The 22,985-nt window shown below is 41.7% G+C and overlaps 1 non-coding gene across 1 annotated transcript; it reads right to left on the reverse strand.

The window, feature by feature from the left end:
• Nucleotides 1-12,042: 12,042 nt before the first annotated feature.
• On the reverse strand, nt 12,043-12,161 carry LOC145397105 (5S ribosomal RNA). Its single transcript, XR_013896888.1, has one exon. It is a non-coding gene; the product is annotated as a 5S ribosomal RNA (ribosomal RNA).
• Between the last annotated feature and the right edge of the window lie 10,824 nt (nt 12,162-22,985).

Genomic DNA, 22,985 nt, shown 5'->3' on the forward strand with positions numbered 1-22,985 from the left:
CAGGCATAAAATGATCCACAGGTATACATGGCGAGTGATGAGAAGGGTGGGTGGTGAACTGAATGAAAGGAAGGCAATGATTGATTATGTGAGTGTGGATGAAAGGATGCGAAGATGTGTAACGGATGCAAGAGTGTATAGAGGTTGAGGGAGTGGACTTTCTGACCACTACTTGGTGGTGGCCAGAATTAGAATGCAAGTAAGATGGAGGAATAGAAGAAGGGAAAGACGAGAGGAAGGAGTAGTTGCAAGGAGAGTGGAGAGGTTACAAGAGGATGAGAAAAAGGCAGAGTATAAGAGAGAAGTGGAGGAACGATTGGGCAATTATGAATTGGAGCAGATTGGAGACGTGGAAGGTGTGTGTAAGATATTTACAGAAGAAATATGTGCAGCATGTGATGTGGTGTGTGGAAGGAAGAGAAGACGGAGGGGGGTGCAAGGAACAGCGTGGTGGACTGAAGAGGTGAAACAGGCTGTGGCACAAAAGAAGAAAGCATACAATGAATGGATGAGAAATAGGGGCGTGGAAGAAGTTCAGAGGCGGAAGAGAGAGTTATATGTGGAAAGAAAGAGAGAGGTGAAAAGATTAGTAAGAGAGAGTAAGAAGAGAGTGGATGAGGAATTTGGAAGGAATTTGAGTGCAAAGTGGAGGGACTGTAAGAAAATGTTCTGGAGAGAAGTGAAAAGAGTAAGACAGGGTGGAAGTGAAGTTAGCAGGGGAGTGAAAGATAAAAATGGTATATTACTAGTGGAGAAGGGAGAAAAAGTGAGCAGATGGAGAGAACACTTTAAGGAATTGTTGAACGTAGAGGATGGAAGTAATGCAAGTATAAGTGGCTGGGGAATGGCTGGGAGAAGGAGGGAGGTGAGAAGACAGGAAGAAATCAGTAGGATAGAAGTTGTGGAAGCAATGAAGAAAGTTAAATCGGGGAAAGCCCCAGGAATTGGTGGAGTGTGTGGTGAAATGCTGAAGCATGGGGGAGAGATAGTAGTAGAATGGATGTGGAAGATGTGCAGATTGGCCTGGGAGGAAGGTAGAGTCCCGGAGGATTGGAAGTCAGGTATAATTATTCCCTTGTACAAAGGAAAAGGGGAAAAAGAAGTGTGTGGTAATCATAGGGGCATTTGTCTTCTTAGTATAATAGGAAAAGTGTATGGTAGGATACTTATAGACAGAGTTAGAGAAAGAACAGAGAAATTAGTTGGAGAAGAACAGGGAGGCTTTAGGAAGGGAAGAGGTTATGTAGATCAGATATTCATTCTTAGATCTCTAGTGGAAAAGTTTCTAGAGAAGGGAAAGAAGTTGTATGCGGCTTTCATGGATTTGGAGAAAGCATATGACAGGGTGGATAGACAAGGATTGTGGAAAGTGTTAAGAATATATGGAGTAGATGGGAAGTTGTTGAATGCTGTGAAGAGTATGTACGATGGTGCGAAGGCTGCAGTGCGTGTGGATGGTGAACAAAGTGAATTTTTCTCTTTGAAAGTTGGTTTGAAACAGGGATGTGTCATGTCTCCATGGTTGTTCAATCTGTACATGGATGGGGTAATAAAATAGGTACAAGGTAGGGTAGTGGATGTTGGAGTGGCCCTGGTGAGAGAGGATAGTGTTTGGAAACTCCCTGTACTGTTGTTTGCAGATGATACTGTGTTGTTGAGTGAAGACGAAGGGGAGCTGCAAGGCTTGGTGGATGAGTTTGGGAGAGTGTGTAAGAAACGGAATCTAAAGGTGAATGTAGGGAAGAGTAAAGTGATGGTCTTTGAGAGAGGTGAAGTTAGTGAATGTACAGCGAGGTTGGATGGTGAGGAATTGGAAAATGTGAGTACGTTTAAGTACTTGGGTAGTGTGATGAGTAAGGATGGAGGTTTGGAGGGTGAAGTGCATGAAAGGGTACAGCAGGGAAGAAAGGTTGCTGGTTCTTTGAAAGCAGTGATAAGAAACAGGGAAGTGAGCATGGAAGTGAAAAAGTTACTACATGACAGTATTGTGATACCAACTCTAACGTACGGAAGTGAAGCTTGGACATTGTTGGAAGGACACAAGTCAAGAGTGAGAGCAGTGAAAATGAGTTATTTAAGAGGAGCCTGTGGAGTCACGTGGAGAGACAGGCTGACGAATGAGGATATAAAGGAGCGTTGTGGTGTGGATGTGGATGTGATAGGAAGCGTTATGAGGAACACACTGAGGTGGTTTGGCCATGTGAAGAGGATGGAGGGTGAAAGACTGACGAAGAGAGTGTATGTGAGTGAGGTGGAGGGGGGAAGAGGGAGGGGGAGGCCGAGGATGAGATGGAGGGATGGGGTGGAGAGGTATATGAGAGAGGAGGGTGTGAGTTGGGAGCAGAGGAGTGAAATGGCGGGGGACAGGGCGACTTGGAGGCGATTTGTTTGTGGCCACCCCAAACGGGATTGAGGCGTCTGGCAATAGATAGATAGATAGATAACAACATAACCAATGATGTCCACTACGAGGTCTGGGGACATCTTTCCATCATCTGTTATCCAATTAGAATTTTCCAAAGTAACTAACAATGTTCTTTTGATTGTGGAGACATCAGCAGTTATTTCACTGAGCACATGGTTTGTAGTGTGCTCCCTTACAAGATCTACAATTTTATGTAATTCTGGAATTATACCTGGCAAGAAGTTCATACCTCCAGAAAATTTCTTCAAAAATTCAGTTTTAAATTCATCATATGTCCTAGCCCTATGGAGCTTGTCTGAGCGAAGTAAGTTGCTTTCTGGACATCTTTCCTCTTCCTCTTCACTCCTGCGTCAGCGGTGGGGGTTGGGTGGATGTAGCAGAGAGAGGAGGGTGAGGTCTGGTGGTTATGAGTTATGAGTTGTGTCTCACTCTTCGTTTGTTTGTTTTGTATTTTCTTACTTGATGTATTCTTGGTCCTTTTTTCTTGTGATTTACTCGTTGTAGGACGAAGACTGCCGCTACTTGTAGGTGCGTCTAGAAGATTATACAGATGACTCGTAGAGTTGTTACTTGTAGTTGATTGTAGATGGTTGTAGTTCGTTCACTGTAGAACTGAAGTTAATCTTGTAGAGTGTCGCCTGCTTTTTTAGAAATTCACTGTTGATTCGAAGACGAGGTGCGTTCTTTTCGGTGCTACCAAATGTCATAAAAAGACTTTGTAGTTACTTGTAGAGAAGTTATATATATTAGACTTGTGGACGAGCGGTTGTTATACTTGAGTAGCTTTGTAAGTAGATAATCTTCTTTCCCATTTGTCATTCAATGACAAGGAGAGGTAAAGAATAGTATGGGACTATTTTTATTTGTCTTGGAAATATTAACAAGTCTCTCACACAGAGCGAAGTATAAAGTAGAGTCCCGCTAGCTATCTCCCTATCTCTCTCTCTGTCTCTCTCTCTCTTCCAAGTTGCTAAGCCTTTCTTCCCACTCCCTGCCGCTTCTATGGCCTCTCTCCTTCTGAGCTCTCTTTCCTAAATTCTGGTGAAACAGGAGTCGTATCACGTGTGTTCCCTGTGGTTGGAAAGTTCTAGAAGCCTGTGTGTGAGTATGTGTGTATGTGTGTTCACCTGGTGTATCGCTGACAAACTAACTGCATCATCTCCTGACTGGCTACTTCGTAATCTGTCGTCAGCTTTTCCTCAGTGTAACTTGCAAGATCATTTCCCATTCCCAGGCTCTCATAGAGCTGTCTATCTGTCTATTTATCTATCTATCTAGTATGATTTGTAAATATAATATGGACTCATAACAAAGCCACTCGTTCTGAAGGGGCTTAAGGAGGCTCTATCCAACACCCTACCCCCCTATGTGAACTTGTCTGGAGATAGCAAGAGTAAAATAAGTACAGTGGTAATAGTAGTAGTAATGATGATAATAATAATAATAATAATAATAATAGTAGTAGTAGTAATAATAATAACAGTAGTAGTAGTAGTAGTAGTGGTAGTCATCATCATTATCATCATCATCATCATAATAATAATAATAATATAATAATAATAATAATATAATAACAACAATCACAACAATAACACCAGCACCATAATAACACAGGGTTAACGTTTCTCCTCATATACTCTCATCTTCCAGGGGGTGACCTTACGTGGCCTGGACGCCCTCCTTATTGACCTCTCCCCAACAAGCATAACCAAGGAGACGATGACCCCGACCCCCAGCAGAAGGAACGCGGTCAGGACGTGCCCTAAGGAGACCGGGGCCAGGTGAGGACGGTCGCATGAAGGAGGGGTCGCGGGTGTCCATCTCCTTCTGTGTTTCTGAAGGACCCCAGTGGAAGCGAGTCGGAGGAGTCTGGGGAAGAAAGGAGAGGTGTGGTGGTGGTGGTGGTAGTAGTAGTAGTAGTTGTCATATTTAACAGCCATACCTACATTGGTGTCCGCTCTGTGTGTTGTCTGGGGAGATTGCTAAATGGCTGTACATACGTATTGCTGTCATACCCACGTTATATACAAAGTACATATGTATGGTTTGCATCCGGTAGGGCACTTTGTATTGCATGGCAGTACTTGGCAGAGACTTACTATTATTATTGATTCTCTACGTGTCAACAGGTGGAGTGGTGGAGGGTTAGTGCCCCTCCCCGTAAAACCACTAACTCAAGACAAACGGCCACCCCATATGGGATTATGGCGTCTGGCTATAGATAGATAGATAACTAGATTATTATTGCAAGGGGCACATATCAGGCAAACGACTCTGCTAAAACTCACTCTCTGCTAAAAAGTTGGACAAACGGAGAGCCTTTAGGGAACGCGAGGCCTGAGGATGATGAGAAATAGTAGCCTGGCAGTTTCATGAGGTCACAGTGGCCCTGGTTGAGGTAGTCGAACACCGATGCGTCCATCAGGAACACGTAGTTCTCTCCACGCACCTGTGTGGGGAGGTGTGGAGGGTTTTAAAGTTATTGTAGTAGTAGTCACAGTAGTAGGAGTAGTGGTGGTGGTAGTATTAGTATTACTAGTAGTGGTGGTGGTGGTGGTGGTGGTGGTAGTCCTGTAGTTGTATTAGTAGTAGTGGTGGTGCTTGTGTGGTGGTAATAGTAGTAGTAGTGTTATTTCTCCATATTATAATTACAAATCATAATAGATAGATAGATAGAGAGACAGATAGAAGCAGGGAGTCAGATGATGAGAAGGTATTGTGTCTGCGAGAATCGAGCAATGCTAAACATGCTTACACACTCTTAACTCAAGGAATGCTTTATAGGCACACGACAGCGCCTAGTGACCATACACACACATACACACATACTCACACACAGGCTTCTAGAACTTTCCATCCACAGTGTACACACGTGACACAACCCCTGCTACACCAGAATTTAGGAAAGAGAGGGCAGATGGAGGCTAGCCATAGAACAGGCAGGTCAGAAGGAGAAAGGGCTTAGCAACTTGAGAGAGAGACTGAGAGAGCGAGACAGGGAGACAGGGACTCTGCTCAACTCACTCTGTGTGAGAGACTTGTTAACATTTCCAAGACAAATAAAAATAGTCCCATACTATTCTTTACCTCTCCTGTCACTACATGACAAATGGGAAAGAAGATTATCTGCTTACAAGCTACTCTAATATAACAACCGCTCGCCCACAAGTCTAATATATATATATAAAACTCCACTACAAGTAACTACAAAGTTTTTTTATGACATTTTTTTTTTTCTAAATTCTGGTGTAGCAGGGGTTGTGTCACGTGTGTACACTGTGGATGGAAAGTTCTAGAAGCCTGTGTGTGAGTATGTGTGTATGTGTGTGTATGGTCACTAGGCGCTGTCGTGTGCCTATAAAGCATTCCTTGAGTTAAGAGTGTGTAAGCATGTTTAGCATTGCTCGATTCTCGCAGACACAATACCTTCTCATCATCTGACTCCCTGCTTCTATCTGTCTCTCTATCTATCTATTTATCTATCTATCTATTATGATTTGTAATTATAATATGGAGTCCTAACAGTAGTAGTAGTAGTAGTTGTTGTTGTTGTTGTTATTCCCGGTGGGCTGCTGTTCCCTTCCTCTTGCAGTCCACCATCCTCATTTCGGGGGATCAGGAGGGACTTGAGGCACGTTTGTATAACAGGGCAGCATAGCAGCTCGGTTATATCAGTGCCACCACATGAAGGCGTCTCTCTCTCTCTCTCTCTCTATCTCTCTCTCCTTCACCACATCCTCGCACTGAAAAGCGTAACTGGACTAGAGAAATCAGAATTCCTTTATTCCCCAAAGTGCATCATTTTGCAACTCGCCTGCCCAGAATGGTTACCCCCAAACTTCAACCTACAGCTGTTCAAGTCTAACTGTTACAGATTTCTTTATGAAAAGAGGACACCTGTAATCTGGTACATGGAGAGAGAGAGAGAGAGACTGACCCTAGCCAACCCCTCCTCGTCAGATGACACCAGGCCTCTCGCGTCGGGCTGCACCAACTCCCGCCACGCCCGTCGGTACAGTCCATCTCCATCAGGCGCCTGTGGGAGAAGAGTGCGAGGGTTATCACAGTGCCGGTCAGACGGGCAGGCAAAGGTCGTTTCCTGTCTGTTTTCATCTTTTCATCCCAGGGAGCTGGATAGGTCGTATTCTTTTACACACACACACACACACACACACACACACACATCATGGCATCCCCGCTTTCTCTTAGTTAGTGAGGTTCAAGTTACATTTGAACGACACATGTTACAGCAAAATGAAAAACAAAAATGATGCATGGAAAATCTCAGCTCAGTAAAACGAAAACTCTCTCACCTGAAAGTAGTGTTCAAACGAGATGCCCTTGAGGAATCCAAACCCATAGGACCCGTCATCCAGGAGGCCTTGTAGTGAAGTGAAGGGCACGTGTGTCGCCGCCAGGGTGGAGGTGGCAATGAGGGCGGTGGCGTAGTGGGCGTAAAGCAGCAGTCCCGTCAGGAAGGTGGTGAGGAACAGGATGCGACACGACGTACTGCTGAAACTCATCCAAGACCCTGTAGGAGTGATTGGTGGGAGAGAGAGTGTTTGACTGGTGGAGTGATTGGTGGGAGAGTGAATGTTTGGCTGGTGTAGGAGTGATTGGTGGGAGAGTGAGTGTTTGGCTGGTGTATGATTGATTGGCGGGAGAGAGAGTGTTTGGCTGGTGTAGGAGTGACTGGTGGGAGAGAGAGAGTGTTTGGCTGGTGGAGTGATTGGTGGGAGAGTGAGTGTTTGGCGGGAGAGTGAGTGTTTGGCTGGTGTAGGAGTGATTGGTAGGAGAGAGAGTGTTTGACCGGTGTAGGAGTGATTGGTGGGAGAGTGTTCGGCTGGTGTAGGAGTGTTTGGCCGGTGTAGGAGTGATTGGTAGGAGAGAGAGTGTTTGGCCGGTGTAGGAGTGATTGGTGGGAGAGTGTTCGGCTGGTGGAGTGATTGGTGGGAGAGAGTGTTTGGCTGGTGGTGGAGTGATTGGTGGGAGAGAGTGTTTGGCTGGTGTAGGAGTGTTTGGCTGGTGGTGGAGTGATTGGTGGGAGAGAGTGTTTGGCTGGTGTAGGAGTGTTTGGCGGGAGAGTGAGTGTTTGGCTGGTGTAGGAGTGATTGGTGGGAGAGTGTTCGGCTGGTGTAGGAGTGATTGGTGGGAGAGAGAGAGAGAGTGTTTGGCTGGTGGAGTGATTGGTGGAAGAGAGTGAGTGTTTGGCTGGTGTAGGAGTGATTGGTGGGAGAGAGAGAGTGTTTGGCTGGTGGAGTGATTGGTGGGAAAGAGTGTTTGGCTGGTGTAGGAGTGATTGTGGGAGAGCGAGTGTTTGGCTGATATTGCTGGACTTGGCAGACTGTGATATGTATATGCTTGGTCTAAAACCACCATTTATCCATCTTGAATGCTGATTTGTAACAAGAGATTAGCACTAAAATACTGTATGGTCCTAATCACGGACGAGTGGTATGGAAGGGATGTAGAGCAGCATTATTGTCCTAATCTGCCATCGATTTGTAACGAGATTACACCAGAATATAGTGCTAGTCATGAAGGAATATTATGGAAAGGATGTAGAGCCGTTGTATTATCCTAACCTGCCATAGAGCTAAGGGATATAGGCTGCAGAAGGACTAAAATTTCACCCAAGATACCTTCACTATGCTGTACCAGTAAAAAAGTGGTGTTTCTAGGCCCCACGAATCAGTTGCCCTTCAGGACTCGCAAAACAGGACCCAAACGTGTTTAAATAGTGGAGTTACTCGTATGTATCGGCCGTGTACAAGGCAGGCACTAAAATATACATTATGACCTACCTTGTTGTGCCAGTGAACCGAGCGCCATCACAAAGGCATCGCTAAGGCCGAGGGTGGCGCCTTTTTCTCCCGGGGAAAGGCGGGCCGCAAAGGTTAGGGCATAGGGCAGCAGTAGAAGCAGCAGACTCCCGGCTACCGCCCACCCCCACACGGTAAACTGGTAGATGTACTGGCTCCACTTCACGGCAACACCCCACCCGCGACGCGCCACTAGGCAGTACCTGGGAAATGGATAAGCTTGAGCGGAAGTTGGTCCTCCCTTTCATACTTCTCATTCCTCTCCAAACGCCTGAGGATATCCTTAATTCTCATGCTCATTTGTTGCCCTTCGCAGTACTGTTACAGTACATGTAACACCTTCCAAATTTAGTTATTGAGTGTGCGTAAGTGAAGATTGGTTATAACTGGTTTGTTTGTAGCTGAAGGAACTGGGCTGTTCTCACAACCACAGCAAGTGAGTGGATGATTGCTGCCACCACACCACCATCACCGTAATGAACTCGGAAGTCGCCACATCTTAAAAATCGGCAGTGCAGCTGAACTATGACAGTGCTGGAAACGCATCGCTTAAGTGCAATAGAGTGTTCCCATTTAAAATTTCATTCCGTACTAAAGTTTATAGGTTTATTTTGTGATGTCATTGAGGATTATGTGCGAAAAATGTTTTTGGCTACTTAGGCGGACTGGTGGTATAGGTAATGTTGGTAATAGTGGTATATTCGATAGAGTGTAATGGTAAAATTTGTAGAAAAGTATACAGTTCTGAACACCAGTTTTCCTCTTTGAAAACGAAGTTAACTTTATTAAGAAACGGAGTAGGTTTTTTGGCCGACTGGCCCGACTCCGCAACAATAGTAAACGTTCGAAAGATGGTTGAGGCTTCAGTCCAATCTATTTTTTTTTTTTTTTTTTTTTTTTTAATCATTCCCATAATTGATTAAATGAAATATATGATAAGTAAGCCACAATGGTAATTGTATACAGTAGGTTTGTTGTAAGTTTTATCAGTCTAAACCATGTTCGATGAAAAAATATTCACGATCCAGAAGTTGGGAGAAGTGATCTTTGTAAACAAGCGGGTAATACAAACACGAACAAAATCAACAAACAAGAAAATGAAGGAAGAAATGAAATGGTTGTATTCGGAGGTAATTAATGATCAAAGTGACATCAATGATTGTATTGGCAGTAGTAGCGTTGGTGGCAGTTGTGGAGAGAATATTATAATAACGTAGGGAGTGATGTCCATGGAGTAAGTATGCTGTTTGGGAAGGGTGGCATCATTTGTGATTCCCGGGGATGAGTTTGACAGTTGTATATTATTGGTAACTAAGAGCTAATAACTCACACAGTCATCAGGTCTAATAGCTTGCAAAATAGATTAAGTAAATGTTAGGATATTATAGAAAACACATCCCAGATTCAAGCTGGGTGAGAAGCTAAGTTGGGATAGGATAGGTTATGGGTTATTTTCATGGAGACATTAGGACCACTTTATAGCAGTTACTATATTGCATTTTTAACAAAGCCATTCGTGAGATTCTTTTAGTATTTTGTGGGTACATTTTCAAGTTTTGATTTTTAAAAAATTAGAAGTGGTGAAAAACATTTTAAAAGCAATTGGATTTTTTAAAATATTACTTCACCCCCATTCTTTCTTTTTAGTTTATATGAAAGATTTCCATGTGTTTAAAATTTTTTTAATGGTCATTTTTATATGAAATGTCTTATTTTGCCACTTCTGACCCCCTGTCCCCCTACCATCACATGAAAACCTATGAAAGCCTATCAAAGAAATGAAAAAAGAAAAAAAAAAATCCATACCGGAACTGGATACCCAGCGGAATTTAACCTAACCTAACTCATTTTATGCTAACCTAACCCATTTTATGCTAACCTAACCAAACTCATCTTAACCTAACCTATTCCTTATATAATTGTATTTTCCTTGTTTGTTAATGGATCCTCTTCGTATTCAAAAGTGCATTTCTGTACACTTTTACAAAGTCACTTTTTTTTTCTTTCTTTCTTTTTTTAAGAGGATATGAAATGTTTCTCCAAAGATTACCAGGGTATGTTAGGTGAGGTGAAAGTAGGTTAGGTTTGATCAAGTTAAAATAGATTGGCGTATGGTAGGATACATTAGGGTAAATGTACCTGAAAATTATTGTAAGTTAAGCTAGTGTCTTTATTGCTCATTTCTGTATGAATTTGATTGATTTGGATCTCTTTTGAGTGTTTTTGAGATGATTGCTTTTTTGCATGGCCTGATATTTAAAAATCACTTTTTTGCCATTTACTCCACAAGACAATTATCATTAAAGAAATTAAATAAATAATCCCCCAAACCAGCCAACTTCATCTTGCAAATTGAGGGCAGTTTCCATCTCAGTAATCTGTCTATCTATCTATTGCCAGACGCCATAATCCCGTAAGGGGTGGCCATTTGACTCTGAGGTAGTTGTTTTACGTGGAGGGGCACTAACACTCCACCAACCCACTTGTTGACACGTAGGGAACACGTATGGTTTGGTTATATGGTTACCACCCAGCGTTGTAAATGGTTTCCTGGCTTACAGGAAACCATTTGGCTTGTCACGTAATGTAAAGCCACCTGTAAAGGAAAGAAAAGCAATAAGAAGTGACAGGAAAGATGGGAGAAATAGGAAGAGAGGAGGGCAGGCACAGAAAAAGAATGATAAAGGCTAAGGAAGGAGTAGGCAGCACTACATCAAGTGAGTGGATGATGGTCGCCACCACCTACCACAACAGTTGTGTTCATTTTAATTGTGTTGACTGCTTTTATTCTAAAATGGTATTTAATTTCGTTTACGAAGAGTCCAATCGGTTTTCAATTCCACAATGGTTAGTTAGGTAAGGCCAGTAGTCCATACTTTAACACTAATCACAGGAGGAATAAATAAAGTGAATATGTACCATAATTTATAAGTAGGATCAAATTTAATGTCTGTAATTACATAATGGTACGGTACATACAGGGTAGTCCATAAATAACACATCTCAGTTCTTTTGTGTTGTAGGGATGACTTAGTCTGCTGATATGAGGAGCACAGTATTTTGGGTGCTTTGTTAAATTACCTGTCATCCATGCAATCAGTAGATGTAAAAAGCAGACATTGTAAAGGATGATATAGGCTATGATTTTGACTCTATAACATGAAGAAATTGAGATGTGTAATATAAGAACCACCCCGTGTGTAGTGAGAAGGTCTAACTTTGTGTCGGTGATCTGGATGGTGAAGTCGAGAACTGTGCTCCTGCTGAGGGTATGATCCAGCGCTGCCACAACCACATCTGCCTTTCCCGCCACTATCTCCCCTACTGTCCCCGTCCAATTGCTATCACGTTCCGTTCCCCACTCTTTGTCTGCAGCCTCATGACAAGATGACCTCCATGCCACACAAGTTGGGAGAGAGAGAGATAAATAGTATGGGTCACAGTTAACCACATCACTCCATTGATTTAATGCTGGAGAGGGATGCCTTCATGTGGTGGCATTGATATAGCCAGGCAACTCAACTGCCTGGTTATACAAATGTTCCCCAGCTTCCTTCTTGTCCTGCAAAAGGAGGATAGTGGGCTGCTGGAGAACAGTAACTTCAGCCTGCAGTGTACTGGGTTCATATCCAGATAAGCTAGGGACCTCAGTAACACCAGCACCTCCAATGATGTTTCATTCATTCATCATTGCCAGACGCCATGTATCCCAAACGGGGTGGCCAACGGCTTAGAGTTAATTGTTTTACAGGGAGGGGTATTAATCCTCCACCAACCCCACTTGACACATAGGGATGCCAACAGCATCTGGTGTTCCCAGGTGGTCACCCATCCAAGTACTAACCAGACCCAACGTTGCTTAACTTCACTGATCGGACGGGAAGCGGTGTACTCAACGTGGTATGGCCGTTGGCTATTTATTATCCTTTCAGCTTGGTGATGTCTCCTGATGATTTTACTTAGGATAAACATTTCAGAATATAGGGGTTAGATATCACTGTAATGAACCCCATAAATATGAGATACCTTTCATAAGCTAAGTAAAGTAATCAGGAGATGGCAAAGTTAAAATGAAAAACACATCTTCAGGCTGAAAGGAGCAAAAATATTATTTATGGGTCATTGTTTAAAATTTGATTCTGTATGTCTGTCTTTTCTTTTCCTTTTTTTTTTTTTTTTCCCCTAGCTCCTACTGATCCATATACTGTATATATATATATATATATATATATATATATATATATATATATATATATATATATATATATATATATATATATTTTTTTTTTTTTTTTCTTTCAATGCATAATTAGCTAAAATCTAGATCTATCCTTTCCAAAAAAAATGAAACAAAAGAAGGCAAGTGCAAAGATTAGGACAATGTTGATGGGTTTGTAATAAGCTGGTTTATTCACAGATACTGCTGACCATCATCATGGTGATGACGTGGAAAGAAAGGGACGTGATGTCACCACCATCTCCCACCCACTTCTCAAACAGGTAGAGTTTTGATTTTATTTACTGGACAGTTTTTATTTATTTATTTATTTGTTTCCTGGACAGGTTTTAGACATTTGGCAGGAGGACATTATTTTATTTTATTCATACTGTTATCTTTGTGGCTGAGGAAAGTAGAATTACTGGTAAACCCTTCAACTGATGACATTTCTCCTAAACTGAATGAAACTGTGCTGGTAGATAGAATATCTTGAAAGACATCTTCAAACAGAAAAAGTTACTAAATGTTGTTTTTGACACCATCTGAGATGTCATTCCTGAGATGAATATGGATCTTTTGATAATTAGAATAAAAGTTGTTCTTGAGCTGAGGAGGAGTTAATTTTTTTTAGTAAAAGGACATGTTTTATTTTAGAGTACTGGTACTCTCTTTACTTCCAGATGACTTATTCAGTTGATTTGCCTCTCATACTTAAAGGATTTGAAAGAATCTCCATGATATTTTGGTATGGTGGCATCATCTCATTTTATTCTTGCCACCTCCAGATTGTATTACAGTGGAGTCTCGATTATACAAAATTCATGGGACTTCCAAAACTTTGATTAATCAATTCGTACATATAAAAGAATATAATAATATACTGTGCAGGTATACCCCAGTTAACGATGCAGTTGGTTTAGTAAAAATCCATCGTTAGGTGGGGTATCATATCTCGGGGTAGATTTGACATGTAAAATATAGGGAAGTGTTTTTGAGCCATGGGTTTCCCTCCAAACCAAGTCCGAAACCCACCCAAATGAGTCCAAAAACAAGTTTAAAGCCCATCTAAATGGCCTAACTGCTGTAAAAGAAGCTAACCTAAGCCTGATACCTGTAAGTAACTCACTAAAACCAACAAATAAAATCTGAAAATCAAGTATAAGTCTGGAAAAAATCAAGCATAGTAAACTGTACCCCAAAATGACAGTGCGCCCCACCTATGGTTAAGACACATTAATCTAAGTCTAAAAACAGTTTATAAATCAACCTAAACACACAATTTTAGCTAAAGTATCATCAAAATCGGTAAAAATAAAGTAAAACCCATCGTCAAACCAGGGTTTGGCCATCGTTAGGCAGGGTATGGTGGTTTCTCTACCCCCCATCGTTAAGCTGTGGTATTGCATCTAGAGGTACCGTATATCGAGGTTTACCTGTACTGTACGTACCTATATATGCGAAAATACACCCCCATCGGCATAGAAGTTGTACGTGTAATACAGCATCACATAATGTATTCGTATAATACTGCATATCACATAATTTACAAGTGAACAGTACTGTACTCACCAGTCATGCATTTCTGGTGTTCAGAGGAGATTTCATTGTATAATCCAGTAACAACCCAGTGAGCAGGGCACATCCAAACATAACATAAATATGGCGGGCGGCCCGATACTTGCCCTAGCAGAAGCATCGCTAACTATTGCAGATGGCGCAAAAAGAGCCTGCCAAGTTTGAAATTTCTGTTGGATCTTGGATTTCTTTGGTAAATTGAATTGAGAATTAATTAACAAAACCTTCGGTTAATTGCATTTCCTGGTTGAAAGATTGTTGTATAATTGAGGCTTTACTGCACTGTGTTCAACTTTGGGAGACCTCTTATACTGAAGTGGTTGTTGTTTTAGCCCCAGACTCATCTGAAAAGTGGATTCAATGGACTGCAGGTGGAAGTTTCTCCTCTTCTACAGTCCACCTTCCTTTTTTGCAAGGATAAGGAGGCAGTTGAGGGACAATTGTATAACCATGCAGGGGAACTTTATGGTTATATTAGTGCCATCACATGAAAGTAATCCTCTCCAATATCAATGCCAGCAGTAACATGAAAGTAATCCTCTCCAATATCAATGCCAGCAGTAACTTTTTCATGTAGGCTCCCTTTAGCCTCCATACAAATAACCTGACCTTCAAAATTGTACCAAATTCTCCTTTCTCTGTCCTGTCTAATACTCACGAGAAGTTGAGCCTGGTCTTTAAGGTGTTCCACACTGAGCCAAGCCACCCCTGAAGCTCCAAGCTTCCATTCTTGATGTTCGTCGGACCCTTCACTGTGATAGGCACCATCTGATGGTGTGCATCAGTGTCATACTTGTGTCACATCAACATAATTTCATCAGCTCTCTTAAAACAGTAAACAGTAACAATAAAATGCTGTAAGAGCCAGTCACATTGTACCACTTTTAAGATGTAGGGACCTTACCAGACGATCATAGACCAGTACATTTTAGGGTAGATGACTAGCATACTCTCCGTGATGGCATTGCATGATTAAAATGCACCAGTCTCCTCTTGGCAAGCAGACCAGTTCAAGGCCATCACTCCAGTTGTGGCATGTTAGCTACTAGGCTACTACATGCAAGTTCTTTTTTCAAAAGTTGACTCCACAGTGCTGTGTATTACTGTATTCAGGTGCAAGAGTTATACACATTGCAGTTGTGTTTATTGTGAAGGTACAACGGTTTCAGCCTGGCTTGGAACCTTTTCATAATTTTTATATGGATAAAAGCCTTTTGGTAGGTGGAACCACCCACCATTCTCTCACTCAATGTAGTGCCAACTAACTTTATGTGGCTCTACACTGAGTAACAAGCTTAATGGTCTCCTGTAACCCAGAAGTCAGGTACTATATTGGCTGGTACCCATATAACCAAATGGATGCCTGGTGGTTTAGTGGTTTAACATATTCCATCCTGAATTGGCTTATAAAGGTTTACATGGGAAGAGTGGCAGGAGTTTATTGCTCATATAATGCCACTTAGGGGTTGGTGACTGGTTACTCTTGCCATATCAGGACTGAGTAGTCTCATCCTGGCCCTAATGCCTGTGATGGGGCAGAAAAGGATTGGATGATAGAGACACAGAAAGAGATATGTGCCTGAAGTGTAATCCTTTCAATATGTTTTGTTTTTATTGCATTCTTGCTCTCATTGGATACTTTCATTCAGCTTTGGATAAAGTGTTCAAATTGGAAGGGTTTGAAACAGCCTTTATTAACCCTTTTGTAACCTGGGACTCTCTCACACTGAATGAGGTTGTCCAAGTAGCAGCAAGAATAAACTTGAAAAAGATGTCACGGTACTGAAGCAGTTAAAGGTTATAATGTGACTTTGTTCCCATGAATTAATCAACCATCCCAGTAAGATAAAAATAACCTCATGCAACCACAGTCTTATGAATTCAATACACTATACATTATTATACCCTTTTTACTATAATCTGGCCAGATTTTCGTCCTTTGGCTGCTTATTTCATATAGCTCAGTGGCAGAATAAGACAAATCTGTGGCTCTGCATTCTTCATGTAGCAATTCTTCAGATTAGCATCATTTTTTAGTGCTAATCTATTTCTACAACTCAGCTTTCCAAATTGGGAGATGGTAATTTTTGACCAAGTTTGAGTAAAAGCAGTATAGTGTATTGTCAAAACAGGTGCAAAAGACAAACATTCACGTTATGTATTGCCAGATACCTAATCCCTGATATTATTCGTGGCTTCTGTAACAAAAATATCTCTCAAGTTTATCTATCATCAGTTATGTCTTTACTAACAATTCGGGAATTTTACTGACATAACTTTAGCGCAGTGGAATTTAAGAGGTGTGGGCATAAGTTATGAAAGAACAAATATACCGTAGTGGAAATATGACAGAAATAGCAAACAAAAGAAATGGAATGCAAAGAGAGTAAGTTTGACAGTGAAAAAAGTAGGAAGACAGACATACAGTGTAAGAAAGAAGAGGGATCATCTTTATCATCATTATCATTGTTGTCATAACCCTAATTTCATTATCACCATCATCATGACCCTAATTCCTTCATAGACGTGGGTTGGGGCAGAATCCGAAAACAGGAAACGGAGACAAAAATAAATTTTCTGAGACAGTTGACAGCTCTTACCTCCTTAGTAACACAGAGAAAATGTCGTCCCAGAAGGTTCCTCCGACGACTCAGGACATCTATAGGAGGTGCATCCAGTACTCCGCTATCCCCTCCCTCAGTTAGGGTCTGGAGGCATAGTCAGGTTACAGTTGGGGGGAGGGGAGAGTAGTAGTTGCAACCCCAGACTCATCTAAATGTGAACCCAGGGGATTGCAGGCTGAATCTGCTCTCTTCCTGCAGTCCTCCACCCTTCTTTAGGGGTATGGCGAGGGAGGTGAGGAATATTTGTATAACTGGGCTGTGGAGTTTCTTGGTTATATCAGTGTCACCATCTGAAGACATCCCTCTCAAGCACCAGAACTGGGGATGTGGTGGCAGAGTGGTCAGAGTACAGTTATTCTTCACTTAATATCAAGGATCCTTCCCTTACCCCAAGCTTATCAGAATGTTAACTTGATGGACAGCAGTAAATGAGCCACTTTAGGTAGGCACTTCCAGATTTTTTTTTTTTCCCCCCTGGTAGGTGGGGGCGCTCGCCATCCACCTTACTCGATGTAGTGCTGCTTATGGGTGTGTGCCCTTTCCTCTCCTCCCTCCATTCCTTCCTTCCTCTTCTGTCTTTCTGTACTTCATTCTTTCCTTGTCCTTCTGCCTATGGGTGACTCTACACTGAGTGACAAGCTGAATAGTTTCCTGTACACCAGGAAACCATTTACTACACTAGGTGGTAACCATATAACCAAAAATCTGTAACTGTTGGACTTGAATAGCTGCAGGTTGAAGTTTGGGGGGAAACCATTCTGGGGAAGCGAGTACCAAAGAGATGCAGTTTGGAGAATAAAAGAATTCTGATGGGCAGAAGTCCTGCAATATGGCAGTGTGACAGTCCAGCCATGGGCTCTACCAGATGCCCATGTAGTGCGAAGGGAGGCATGGAGAGGTGGCACAATGGATGCAAGCTCATCTGAGCATTTGCCATAAAATTATCTGTAAAATAATGCAAGGGAGGCAACATTTTTTCTTACCTGTAGGGGAGGTAGTTCATTTGTAATAGTAGAGTTATTAATGATTCTAATAGTTTTGTTCCAAATTTTTTTCAGTTGTTTTAGTGCAAGCTCTCAACATCCATTCCACCAAGGAAGCAGTGATAAAGTAAAATAATGCATATTCATATTGTAAAGCTTAATGTAGCTAGATTATGTATTCCCTTTAACGGAAGAGGTCTCTTGTAAAAGGAAGAAATATCATTTGAAGGCAGTAAGGATAATAAAATAACGTGATATGAAATGGTTAACTACAAAACAACACTCATTCATACCCAGTTTCCAGAGTTGGTAATGTTGTGAGAGATGTTGGGTCCTGTGGTGTAGGCCTCCTTCAGTAGAAAAGTGGCTGCTTTTCCATCACCAATAAGAGTAGCATCCTCTAAGAATATTATCTGTTGTATAATGAGAAAGTAGTAATAGTAGTATAATAGCAGTCATGCTGTACAGGCATCCTTTACCAGTACTTAATGATATTTTGGATAATGATACAGTATTTCACTCTATCAGTGCTAATTTTTCACATACTTTTCCAGCCAACAATATGTTACTTTTCACTTGAACAGTATCTCTGATAGACATATGTACAGAGTGTGTTTTATGTGCTCATTATTTCAAGCCTCAGTTGTCCATCTGTCATGGCTGCTATATGCAGAGGCCTGTTGTTCACCTCTGCTTAATGTTTATTGAAGCACCTGTACTCACCATCTGCCTCTCTCTCTTTTGTTGTGTTTTATCTCTATCATAGTACATCTTGCTGTTACTGATTGCTAGTCATCACTTTTCGTACAACCTTGAGCATGGTTGTTAAGTGTTGCAAGTTGGCTAGCTAATGCTGCAGAGGGACACATTGCAGTGCCACTGATAAATCTAGGTTGCTCTACTCCTGGTTATACAAGTATCCCTCGACTCCCGTCCTCCAAAAGGAGGGATGGTGGACTGCAGAAGGGCAGCATCATTCTGCAGTCCACCAGGATCACATTTCAGATGAGCCTGGGGCAACAACAAAAATGATAGTTATTTACAATAAGTGACAGGAGAATTTGGGTGCACCGGTGGCCGCCTCAGGGTATCACTGCACTACACATGTACTGTGATATTGTGGCTTTGTTTCCTGATTATGCTGTACGTTGCCTCCCTTGCATTATTTTATAGATACTGAATTTTTAAGACAAATGCTCAGACGAAGTTGCATCCTTTGTGCCACGTCTCCATGCCTTCCTCCGCACTACAAGGGCATCTGGTAGCACTCATGACTGGATTGCACACTTCCATATTGCAGAACTTCTGTCTATTTGAATTCTTTTATTCCCCGAAGTGCATTTCTTTGGAACTCGGTTCCCCAGAGTGGTTTCCCCCCAAACTTCAACCTATGGCTGTCCAAGTCCAACTGTTTCATTATTTTTTATGAATGGAGGAAACCTATAATCTGGTGTATGGATTTTTAAAAATTAATTTGCTTTTCCTTCCTTTGTTGTCATTAAAAAAGAATGTGATCTGTGCATTATATAACTGATTGATTAGTAAATTTTATTTTAGTTGCAAAGTGAAGTTAAGTAAGTTTGGAAATTTGTAAGATTACTGGGTAGCCATCCCAAGAATCATAACTGCAGCATGATTTGGCAATTCTTACAGTCACTACATAACCCCATACCAGTTCTTAAATTTCCAGGAATATGAAAATGTTTTTTGAGATATTATTACAGATGACAAATTGCTAGGTATGAAATTAGATATGATTCATTATTAAATTGTTAATGATATTTCAGGAGAGGTAAAAAAGATAATGTCAAGCTATTATCAGTGGTTAGGCAGTCATTTGTTTCAATCCTCATTCCCCTTCCTTTGCCCCATGTAGTCTTATACAAAAGTCCTTTCACCTCGCCTGCCTCTTTTCTCATAGCTGGGTTCATAGATGCCTGAGTAAGATGTTGTGGATAGTGGATAGAGGTGCATCTCATCTTCCATAGAGGCATGATAATAAGTTCTGTGGGTCTGGTCCTCTATATTACATTCAAACATCTATGAATCTTGTGATAGAGAAGAAGGAGAGATGAATGGACTCTGTTTATACTCCTGTGGGGAATCATGTTACCCAGCCTTGTTTATTACTTAACTCTGTTACCGATTATTCTTGCACCCCATGTTTGCCACTTCAAGAAGCAGGAGAGGCTTTGTATTTGACTGTACAGTACACCTTTTTTAACCCATCTATGTTAGTCTCCTTTGTACCACTGCTCCTGCTGTGTCATTCGTAAATCACTCACCCAGTATTTGCCTGGTTGGATATATTTGTTAAAGTGCATTTCTGCTTGACCGTCATCAGCAACATGCCTGTTGTTAGAGCTTTCAGTGATAGGTAAATGGAAGTAGCAGCAGCAGCAGCAGCAGCGGTAGTAGTAATAGTAGTAGTAGTATTACTAGTACTAGTAGTAGTAATAGTAGTAGTAGTAGTAGTAGCCACAGGTTCATCTGAATGTGAACCAAGTGGACAGCAAGTTGAAGTTGCTTCTTTCATGGAGCTTAAGATCCTCCTTTTGGGGGATAGGGAGGGAGATCAGAGACACTTGTACACTATGATCACTCAGCAGAGTTGACTGATTATGTGGGTGCCACCTCGTGAAGGTATCTCTGTGCTTACCTTATTGTTTAGTGGTAGTGGGATGGTTAGAAGGGCTGACTCCAAACTACCCACCACCACCCACCACACATCATCCTTTGGTTCCATAGTCTGTGAAGATCATACCAGAGTTTATTGTTGTTTACTACTACACCAAGTTTACTGTATCCTGCATCATCCTGTTGCCATGTTTCGCCACATCATCACACCTAAATACCACAGTTTAATACCTCATTCATTCCACAACACTACCACACTCACACATTGCCATCACCTTAATATCATACTGCAGTTAATACAACATTCATTCCACAACACTACCACACTGCAGCATAGCATGTCACTAGCACATTGTAGTACCATAACTTCTATCCATCTATCTATTGCCAGACGCCTCAATCCCGTTTGGGGTGGCCACAAACAAATCGCCTCCAAGTCGCCCTGTCCCCCGCCATTTCACTGCCCTGCTCCCAACTCATACCCCCCTCTCTCATATACCTCTCCACCCCATCCCTCCATCTCATCCTCGGCCTCCCCCTCCCTCTTCCCCCCTCCGCCTCACTCATATTCACTCTCTTTGTCAGTCTTTCACCCTTCATCCTCTCCACATGGCCAAACCACCTCAGTGTGTTCCTCATAACGCTTCCTATCACATCCACATCCACACCACAACGCTCCTTTATATCCTCATTCGTCAGCCTGTCTCTCCACGTGACTCCACAGGCTCCTCTTAACCCCATAACCGCGGGGCGTCACTTTCGTGACGCTTGGGAGCAAGGGATCATACCGCGGGGCGTCGCTTTTGTGATTCTGTGTTATTTTGAATTCACCCGGGCTTCCAAGTGGAGGCTTGTATCATCTATCAGTACTGCCAATGTCCAACACTAGTCAGCACTCCTAATCTCATCTGTACTCCCATCCATTGTTGACAATTTAGCCATTTCTCCCCGTTCTTGACTCCCCTCCCTACCCCCCCTCCATTACCCTATCCTCTCGCCTGCCCGGCCGTGCTACGCTAAGTAAATCTTCCCTGGAATTTTTCACTGATTTCATCCATTGAAATAAGCCCTATGTCCTATTCTTATACCAAATAATATATACAAGAAAGAAATAAGGTAAGTGAGAGTGCCATACACCTGGAATTGGCTAATTATCACCTGACAACACCTCACGTGCAGTCGTTCGCTAATTTTCGCTGTTTTTTTCCCCTTGAAATATGCCGTATAATCTATTTTCGTAATAAATATACATGTAAGGAGGGAAGGGAGAAGCCTAAGTGATATTTACATTCACCTGGAACTACCTAATTTATAATGTATTGTCTAGATTTCCTGCCAATCATTTCAGTGCTAGACATAGCTGTTTCAAGAGCTAACATTGGTAGCTCTGAATATCCCCTAAGTAGGCCTCCACCCCGGCCCTCCGTTATCAGTTTACTCTCATCTTCCGAAGTGAGGGTACGTATGTTTCTTCTTGCTGACATCAAGGACTTTTTCACCCCCATGCAAAGGGCCCTGTGACCTTTACCCCCTACTAAACCTCGTGTGGAAAGAGGTAAAGGGCTGACAATTGATAAAAGAGTGACTACGATCTTTCTATTGAGTAAAACAGTGCAAGTGGAATTGTAAATAATGTGTAAATAATGTGTAAACAGCAAGTGAAAGTAATGAATGTAAATATACGTGAACAATGGGAAATAGTTTTATAAGTTACTTCAAGTGACAGTGCATAACACAGTGTAAATAAAATAGAAATGTAAATAACGTAAATAAAATAGAGAATGTAAATAGAAATGTAAATGAGTAGTATTATAAGAATATGAGTATATACCCTAGGAGTAATGAAAGTGAAAGTTTCACTCTAGCATGTCTGAATGCTATGAGTTATGAGAGTGAAGATGAAAGTGACATTCACTCTCAATGCTAGTATACAGGACGAGAAAGTGAATGCTACGTATTTTACTGAAAGAAATTGAATCCCTACAGTGACAATAAACTAATATTACTGAAGGAAACTTATGGATAAAGACTGTAGATATATATAAGTGTTATATAGTAATAGAAATATAAAGTGTGAGGGGTTTTATGAATAATAAATGACAGAGTAACAAGAGCGAACTAGTTCCAGTGCGACGATCAGACGCTCTCGTAATTTCCATTGCTTTCACAGTGTTTTTTTTTTTTTGTGTATGGATCCCAAACTACTTGAAAATTGTAGAATAGTGTTTATAGTGTTTGTATCTGGCTGTGGTAATCATATTACGGGTTGTCGGGAAGTGTAAAGTGGAGACTTCGTTACCCTACTTCAGAGGTCTCCACAAGTCCTACGGTAACCGACGAAGGCTCAACAATCATTCCAGGAGAAAGCTGAAGGTATGTGCCATAAGCGTGTGCAATTTTATTATTCTAGGACTAATAACTGATTTTTGGCAAATATTTTTTGAGAGTCTGTCGGAGCCCAAATAACCCCGCGGGACACGCAAGTCATTGGTAAACAAGCCTGCGGTGTAGGGGTTAAATAACTCATTTCCACTGCTCTCACTCTTGACTTCTGTCCTTCCAACAATGTCCAAGCTTCACTTCCGTACGTTAGAGTTGGTATCACAATACTGTCATGTAGTAACTTTTTCACTTCCATGCTCACTTCCCTGTTTCTTATCACTGCTTTCAAGGAACCAGCAACCTTTCTTCCCTGCTGTA

This window comes from Coenobita brevimanus, chromosome 4, assembly GCF_032717465.1.
Source record: "Coenobita brevimanus isolate Jiangsu-jjx chromosome 4, ASM3271746v2, whole genome shotgun sequence".
In the NCBI taxonomy this organism is placed as follows: Eukaryota; Metazoa; Arthropoda; class Malacostraca; order Decapoda; family Coenobitidae; genus Coenobita; species Coenobita brevimanus.